We start from the raw sequence: 10,010 nt of genomic DNA, 5'->3' as shown, positions 1-10,010 counted from the left end.
TCTAGCAATAATAGCCAACCGAGCATTTGATGTGACATCAGTAGTTTCATCAAGAGAAATCGAAAAATATTTACAACTATTTAAGTCTTTTTTTAATTGATGTTGTACGTTTTTGTTAAGATCTATTATTCTGTCTTTGATAGTATTTCTACTGAGTGGTAACTCAGAAATTCTTTTAATAATATCATCTTTATTTTTCATATCGTGAAATAGAGCTGGTGCACATCTTAGAAATGTTTCCTTAATGAATTCTCCGTCACTGAGGGCTTTTCCATGCTGAGCTATGGAGTGAGCAATACAGTAACTTGCTGATGTTAAATTTGTAGAGCATCTTACAAATTTAATAATGGAATTTGATTGACTTTTATAGAGGTGTAGCTGCCTAGAAATGTATTACTTCCTTTCATCGATACTTTTTTTCAAGAGCTGACAATGATTAGTTTCAAAATGTCTCTACATTCTATGTTCTGCTTACTACCGTTTCATTACATAGTATGCACAATGATCTGTTGTTTCTGTCGACAATCCCGTACATCTCGGTCCATGTCTTGAAAGGCTCGGCTACTGCTACTTTCACTTCCTTTATCATTCAATCTTGCCATTTAATTTTTTTGATTCTCCATCACAAGGCTGCAAAAATAAATAAATATAAATCACGGCGTTTTTAATAAAAGGTTGATAGGTTTCTTACCTATTAACTTTTTGCAGTGTTGTTGCACTGACTCCTGGTGCAAAACAATTCAAAGATAGTATGTATAACCAACAAATATATGGTGCTGTAATCAATTATCTGACATGCAGAATGTCTCGTCGAGCACTGCTGCACTGTATATCTTTTTCTTCTAACCCTCCCACTCCTGTCTCCTAACGAACATGGCGATCAAGTGCGTCCATTTGCTGAATGCACCCGAACGCATGGGAAGCTTACCCGAGGCACATGTTGACAATAACGAGGCCGTTTCCAGAATTGAACATTTTGTCACTCGAGTAAAAATAAAATGTCACGAGTAAAGATTAATCTCTTTATAGTGCAATTCTTAACCTTTTTATATTAATGTCAATATTGGAACAATGTATCTTGGATGTTTTCACTATGTATCTTTGCTACGCAACACCGATGTACATGTTTACATCCGGGTTTAGAATTGCATTATTGATCATGAGTAACGTGAGTAATAATATTACTTGAGTGATGCCCAACTCTGGCTGTTGCGAGAGACAAAATTTGAATTATGCAATTTTTTGTCTCTGTCGATGCGTGTCACCCAAAATGAGTTCCCGTGTCACCTCTGACACGCGTGTCATAGGTTCGCCATCACTGACCTAAAGCAACTAATAAAAAAGGAACAAAGAAAACCCATAGCAAGCAGAAGGAAGAAAATAATAAAAATTAAATTAGAGTGGGATTAATAAAAAGGAAAAAGAAAACAATAGAAAAGATCAATGAAACTAAGAGATAGTTCTCTGAGAGGATAAGTAAAATTGACAAGCCTCTAGCAAGACTCATTAAGCAGAAAAGAGAGAGAACACAAGTAGAATCAGAAATGAAAGAGGAAAGGTTACAAAAGACACCACAGAATTACAAAGGATCATTAAAGAATACTATGAACAATTATATGCTAACAAATTTGACAATTTAGAAGAAATGGATAAATTTTAGAAACATACATAATTCCAAGACTAAATCAGGAAGAAACAGAGAATATGAACAGACCAATTACTAGCAATGAAATTGAAGCAGTAATGAAAAAACAAAACTTTCACCAAACAAAAGCCCAGGATCAGATGGCTTCATAGTTGAATTCCATCAAACATTTAAACAAGAATTAGTACTATCCTCAAACTATTCAAAAAAAATTGAAAAGGAAGGAACATTTTCAATTCATTCTATGAGGCCAGCATTACCCTGATACAAAAACCAAACAAAGACACTTCAAAGAGGGAAAGGCCAATATCCCTGATGAACATAGATGCCAAAGTTCTCAACAAAATACTAGAATACTACATTAAGAGAATTCAACAGTACATGAAAAGAATTATACACCATGATCAAGTGGGATTTATATGAGGGATGTAAGGGTGTTCAACATCTACAAAACAATTAATGTGATCATCACATCAACAAACCAAGAATAAAAATCATATGATTATCTCAATAAATGCAGCAAAAGCATTTGACAAAACTCAATGTTCATTTAGAATAAAAACTCTCAACAAAGTGGGTATAGTGGAAACTTACTCAATTTGATAAAGGCTATCTATGACAAGCCCATAGCTAATGTCATACGGAATGGTAAAAAGCTGAAATATTTTTCTCTAAGGTCAGGAAGAAGACAAGGATGTCCACTCTCACCACTTTTATTCAACACTAGAGGTCCAGTACACGGATTTGTGCACATTGAAAGGAAATTAATTAAAAGAAATATTTTAGAGGCCAGGGAGGGGCCACTGGAGGGCTCCAGGGTGTGTCTGGCCCCTCTCGCCCAGTCCCGATAGGGCCAGACCCCAGCAGCAAGCTAACCTACCGGTCGGAGCGTCTGCCCCCTGGTGGTCAGTGTGCATCATAGCAACTGGTCGAATGAACAGTCGGACACTTAGCATATTAGGCTTTTATTATATAGGATAGTACTTGAAGTCCTCCTCAAAGCAATCAGATAAGAAAAGGTACCCAAATAAAAAAAATTAAAGCTGTCACTATTTGTAGATGGCATACTATATTTAGAAAATCCTACATGATTCACCAAAAAATGAATCTATTTAATAAAAGAATTCAGTAAAGTAGAAGTACACAAAATTAATATACAGATATCTGTTGCATTCCTAAAAACAAATAACCATAAGGAAAAATGAAAAAACAATCCCATGCACAATTGCATAAAAAAGAATAAAATACCTAAGAATAAACTTAATCAATGAGGTTAAATACATGTACACTGAAAACTATAATACATAGAATAAAGAAAGTGAAGAAAATACAAATAAATGAAAGCATATACGGTGCTCATGGATTGGAAGGATTAATATTGTTAAAATGACCATACTATCCAGAGCAATTTATAGATTAAATGTTAATTCCTATCAAAATAGCAATGTAATTCTTTTCAGAAGTAGAACAAATAATCCTAAATCTTATATGGAATGACAAAAAATTCCAAATTGCAAAAAATTCTTGAGAAAGAAGAACAATGGAGATTTCAAAACAGTATGGTACTGGCACAAAAACAGACACACAGATCAATGGGAAAGAATAGAGTCCAGAAATAAACCCTCATTTATATGGTCAACTAATCTATGACAAAGGTGGTAAAAATAAGCACTGGAGTAACAACAGTTTCTTCAACAAGTGGTGTTGATAACACCGGACAGATACATGCAAAAGAATGAAACTGGACCACTCTCTTATACCATTTACAAAAATAAACTCAAAATGGTTAAATATTTAAATTAAGGCCTGAAACCATAAAACTCCTAGAAGAAAACAAAGGAGGAAAATTACTTGACATCAGTCTGAATAATATCTTTTTAAAAACATCCCTTGAGCAAGGGAAACAAAAGCAAAAATAAACAAATGGCACTACAGCAAACTAAAAAGCTTCTGTACAATGAGGAAAAACTTCAACAAAACCAAATGGCAACCCACTGAACGGGAGAATATAATTACAAATGATATATCCAAAATATCTAAGAAACTCATACAACTCAATAAGAAAAAAATAACCAATCCAATCGAAAAATGGCCAGAGAACATGAAGAAACATTTCTCCAAAGAATGGATATAGATGGTCAACCAACGTATGAAAAATGCTCAACATCACTAATCATCAGGGAAATGCAAATCAAAACCACAATGAGATATCACCTCATACCAGTCAGAATGGCTTTTATAAAAAAATGAACGAGTAACAAGGTGTTGGCGAGGATGTGAAGAAAAGGGAACCTTTGTGTACTATTGGTGGGACTTCAAACTGGTACAGTCCCTATAGAAAACAGCATGAAGATTACTCAAAAAAAACTGAAAATGACCTACCAATTCCATTTCTGGGTATTTATCCAGAGAAAACAAAAACACTAATTAGAATATATATATATTTCTATGTTCATTGCAGCATTAGTTACAATAGCCAAGATATGCAAGCAACCTAGGTGTCCATCAGTAGATGAATGGATAAAAGAATTGATATATATATATAATGGAATATTATATGACAATAAAAAAGAATGAAACCTTGCCATTTCTGAAAACATGGAGGGATGTATGTAGAAAGTATTATGCTAAGTGAAAAAAAGCCAGACAGAGAAAGACAAATACCATATGATTTCACTTACATGTGGAATCTAAAAACCAAAAAAATAAAAACAGATAAGGGATGGTTACCAAAGGGATAGAGACCAAAGGGATGGTTACCCGAAGGAAAAGAGTAGGGGAGATTGGTGAAAGGGGAAGGTAATACAGTCAATAATATTGTGATAAGTTTGCACAGTGACAGATGATTACTAGAATTAGTGGGGTGATCACTAGTTATTAAAGTTATTAAAATGTCAAATCACTATATTGTACACCTAAAACTAACATAACCAGTATAAGATTTTATACCAACTATACTTACATACAACAATAAAATTTAAAAAATAAATAAAGAAGAACCCATGTGGAGACTGCTAGGAGGGGTTGGAGCCTAGAAACAAGCTGGTCCCACACTCAGACATAGCATTTGAGATTCTGGATATCTCAGTGTGGAGGTCCCCCCAGGGGCAAGGCGTCCCAGCCCCACACCAGGCTTCCAGTGGTGGGAAGAGGAGTCCCCACAATATCTGGATGTGAAAATCAGCGGGGTTTCAGTCTGGGTGAGATGGAAGACAGCTGGAAACCAAGGTGTCCTCTTAGGGTCTGTGTGCAGACTCACTCATGCTCAACCGAGGCTCCAGCAAAGGGACAGCAGTTCGAAAGGTGCCAGGGACAAATGGGGAGAAACGGGATTGTGTGGCTTCAGGAGTAGGGTTGGAGGGGCAGCCACTACTGTTCCTACGTTGAGCCCTCCTCCCACACAGCCTATAAACACAGGTGGGCACCAGGTCTGAATCTGCATTAATCAGGTGAACATGGCTCGCCCCATCTTGGTAACTCCCTGAGCCTCTTTCAGTAGCTGTTCCTGACAGGCAGCCAGCCTCAGCCTGTGCTGCACACTTTCCTGAAAGCTCTCACAGGTCTGTGGCTGGCCTCTTGACGCTCTGTGCCTCTTGCTGAATGGCCCAGGTCTGGCGCTAGTGGCAGGCAGCCTCGGTTCACAGCATGGCCTTTCCCACTTGTCTCTAGACCAAGCACAGGCAGCTACCATGCATGGATTGCTTTGTAGCTCCTACCAGGTGACCCCGGGGCCAGGCACAGGCAGAGTCTGATCTTTGCCTGAAACAGCCCATCCCAAGAGGCCCCAGAACCAACACACCCAATAGCCACCTTCAGACCACACCAGAGCACCACCCAAATAGCTCCATCAACAACATACCCAACGGGTTGGAGGTATCATGCTACCAAACACCAAACTATACTATAGACTGCCGGAAGTCGGTCCATCCTTGCTGCTTGACACAGTCGCTGCAGGGAAGAAACATCTGCACAGCATATGTTTAAAGGGACCTGGCATATATGGCATACTGTTCTTAATATGTTTGCTCCCCTTCTTAGTGCTATGTGTTTTAACCAAGGTCACCTCTCCAGGAAAGGTTGTTTCCCCACGTGGGGATTTTTCCCTGGAGTTAGGGATTAACAGGACTAAGGAAGGGAATCAGTAAAACCCCTTAACTAAGTGCCAGGCGGGTAGTTAATCACTTTAACTACAAACAATCACGCTTAAGCTACATAATCTTTACTTAGGATAATCTCCTTCAGTTACTTCCTTGTAGCTTAACAGAACAATAGAGTAGTGACCTTGGAATGGAGATAACAAATGCCCGAACCTTTGGAATAATGTAGAATGGATTGGATTAAAATAAAATGGTATAAATACAGATGTAACAAGAGAATAAAGTGAAAACCTCGCTATGCTGATAAACTGAACACTGTCTCCGTGTCATTCCTTCTTCGCCGACTCCGTCCACACCTTTGGGAACCCCTGGACCTGCTGGGGCTGGACCCCAACAATAGGCTAGAGTAATCAAAACAGCATGAGACTGGCATAAAAACAGACACATAGATCATTGGAAGAGAATAGAGAGTCCAGAAATAAAGTCACACCTATATGGTCAATTAATAAATGACAGAGGAGGCAAGAATATACTATGGGGGTACATACAGAAGGCCCAGAGACATATGAAAACATGCTCAAAGTCATTAATCATCTAAGAGATGCAAATCAAAACAACAATGAGATACCATCTCACACCTGTCAGAATGGCTATGATCAAATCAATAAACGACAAGTGCTGGTGAGGATGTGGAAAAAAAGGAACCCTCCTGCACTGCTGGTGGGAATGCAGACTGGTGCAGCTACTGTGGAAGACAGTATGGAGTTTCCTCCAAAAGTTAAAAATGGAACTCCCATTTGACCCAGTAATCCCACTTCTAGGACTATATCCCAAGAAACCAGAAACACCAATCAGAAAGGATATATGCACCCCTATGTTCATAGCAGCACAATTTAAAATACCTAAGATTTGGAAACAACCTAAGTGCCCATCAGCAAATGAGTGGATTAAAAAATGGTAGTACATCTACACAATGGAATACTATGCTGCTATAAAAAAGAAGGAACTTTTATCACTTGCAACAGCATGGATGGAACTGGAGAGCATTATGCTAAGCGAAATAAGCCAGTCAGAGAAAGATAAATATCACATGATCTCACTCATATGTGGGATATAATGATCAACATAATTTGATGAACAAGAATAGATCCAGAGACAAATGGCAGGGGAGGAGGGGTTTAGAGCAACCAAAGGACTTGTATGCATGTATATTAGCATAACCAATGGACACAGACACTAGGGCGGTGGGGGCTTGCCCAGGGTGGGAATGGCTGGTGTTGGGGGAGTGGTGTCAATTGGGGAAAAGGGAGACATATGTAAAACTTTAGACAATAATAATAATAAAAAAAGAATATACTTTGGGGTAAAGACAGTCTATTCAGTCAATGATGTTGGAAACTACAAATATATGCAAAAAAAAGAAACTAGAATACTTTCTTATACCATATACAAAAACAAACTCAAAATGGATTAAAGACTTAAATGTAAGACCAGAAACCATAAAATGCCTAGAAGAAAACACAGGCAACAAACTCTTTGACACTGCTTTTAGTATAATATCCTATATAATAAAAGCCTAATATGCTAAGTGTCCAGTCGTCCAGTCAGCCATTCAACCAATCAAAGTGTAATATGCTAATGATATGTTAAGGCTGCTCAACTGCTCGCTATGACGTGCAATGACCACCAGGGGGTAGACGCTCCAACCAGTAGGTTAGCTTACTGCTGGGATCTGGCCGATTGGGACTGAGCCAGATGGGCCAGGCATGCTCTGGAGCCCTCCCATGGTCCCTCCTCAGCTGGCCAACCTCCTGCATCCCTCCCCAGCCCCGATCATGCACTGGTGGGGTCCCTCAGCCTGGCCTGTGCCCTCTCGCAATCCAGGACCCCTCAGGGGATGTCGGAGAGCCAGTTTCAGCCCGATCCCACAGGCCAGGCCGATTTTGTGCACCGGGCCTCTAGTATATATATAAAACAAAAGGACAACCTACCTGAATGGGAGAAGATATTCACCAATAATGCATCAATGACAAGGGGTTAATATCCAAAATATATAAAGAACTCATACAACTTAACACCAAAAAAACAAACAATCTAATTATAAAATGGGCAGAGGACTTCTCCAAAGAGGGCATACAAATGGCCAATAGACATATGAAAAGATGCTCAACAACATCACTAATCATCAGAGAAATGAAAATTAAAACCACAATGAGCTATCACCTCACACCTGTCAGAATGACTATCATTAATCAATCTACAAACAACAAGTATTGGTGAGGGTGTGGAGAAAAGGGAGCCCCTGTGCACTGTTGGTGGAATGCAGATTAGTGCAGCCACTGTGAAAAGCAGTATGAATTTCCTCAAAAATTAAGTTTCCTCCATACTGTTTTCCATTGTGGCTGTACCAGTTTGCATTCTCACCAGCAGCAACAACATGGACAGATCTTGAGACTGTCATGCTAAGTGAAATAAGTCAGACAGAAAAAGTTAAGAACCATATGACTTCACTCATGTGGGATATAAAACTGAAAGCAACAAATGAACAAACAGGACAAACAAACAAAAACTCATAGACACAGACAACAGGATGGTGGTTACTAGAGGGAAGGGGGATAGAGAATATTAAAGGGAAAGAAAAAAAGTAATAAAAATAAATAAATAAATAAATAAATAAATACAAAAAAATTATTGACTGAGCAATTTCCACTTGTGGGGTATTTATCCAAAAGAAACCCCAAAACACTAATTTGAAAAAGATATATGCATTCCTATGTTCATTGCAACATTATTTACAATAGTCAAGATACGGAAGCAATCTAAGGTTTCCATCAAAGGATGACTGGATAAAGAAAAAGTGGTACATCATAAAATGGAATATTACTCTGCCATAAAAAAGAAATCCTACCATTTGCAACAACATGGATGGATCTATACGGTATTATGCTAAGTGAAATAAGTCAGATAGAGAAAGACAAATACCATATGATTTTCACCTATATGGACTCTAAAAAGCATAATAAATGAAAAAACAAAACAGAAACAGACTCTAGATACTGAGAACAAACTGGTGGTTGCCAGTTGGGAGGGAGTTTGGGGGACTAGGTGAAAAAGTTGATAGGATTAAATAGTACAAATTGGCAGTGACGTCATAGTCCTCTACTGCATGGAAAGGGCTGGGGAAAGGGCATGGAAAGGGCTGGGGTGCTGAGAGGGCGGGCGGGAGAATGGAAAATCTTCTCTAGAGGATGTGAAGTTCCACATTTGTGTCCCAGTTTCCTGTGTGACCTTGGGCATGTCACCCGACCTCTCTGAGCCTCCGCTTCCTCATCTGAAACATGGGAATAAGAACACCTCCTGGACTGCTGTGAGGATCCAGTGAGCTCGGCACAGAACCAGGAGCCACCACGAGGAAGCCCGTCTTTGACAAACACTGACTGAGTGCCTACTGTGTGCCAGGTGCTGAGGAGGACCTGGGGGTCGATGGTGAGGGGTGACGGTCCTGGCTTTCTGGGGAGAGATGGACAAGTTAACGAGGCTGTTGACGTGTGGTGGGCGGGATCAGGGTGAGCTTCCTGGAGGAATGATGGATGCGTGGAGACCCCAGAAAGAGAAGACGCTCCCTTGATGTGGAGAGAGGGAACAGCACCGAGTGAAGACCTGGTGTGGGGAGGGCCTGGCCCACGGGCCCATTGTTCTCCTGGGGGCAGGAGTGCCCCTACCAGGGCTGGAATTGGTCTCAACAACGTGTGCGGGAGCCACTGGCGTTGGTGGGGGCAGTAGGCAGGAAGGCTAGACATCCTGCAATGTGCCGGCCAGTCCCTCAGGACAAAACACCAGCCCACGTCCCATGTGACAGTCTGACGTCTGCCGGGCGATCACGTAGGCGAAAACCCTTCCGCCATCCCTGGGGCAGCTGGGCAGGTAGCTCCTCACTTGAGTAGCAATGAAGGTGGAGTTGATTGCCCAAGGCATAGGGCCTGACACGTGCGCACCCCGAGTTCCCTGCGCGGCCTTCAGGGCTGCGGGGTGGACCTCGGGGCTCCTGTCCTGGAGCCAACCACTCCTGCTCCAGAAGACCAGGTGAAGATACATGAGTTGATATTTATGTAGATGAAATCTTAGAGCCTGGTACAAATCGCTATCAAGGAGGTTATAGCCCATCACCCCAATTGGGAAACTTGAGAAGGGCCCGCCTCAAGTGCCTGCAATAATAGGGGCATCAACCCTCAACCCCTGAACGGTAAATTTCAATCCGTCAGTGCCTC

The sequence above is a fragment of the Myotis lucifugus genome, unplaced genomic scaffold, assembly GCF_000147115.1.
Source record: "Myotis lucifugus unplaced genomic scaffold, Myoluc2.0 scaffold_7, whole genome shotgun sequence".
Classification (NCBI taxonomy): domain Eukaryota; kingdom Metazoa; phylum Chordata; class Mammalia; order Chiroptera; family Vespertilionidae; genus Myotis; species Myotis lucifugus.
Note: the sequence above shows the minus strand (reverse complement) of the source record.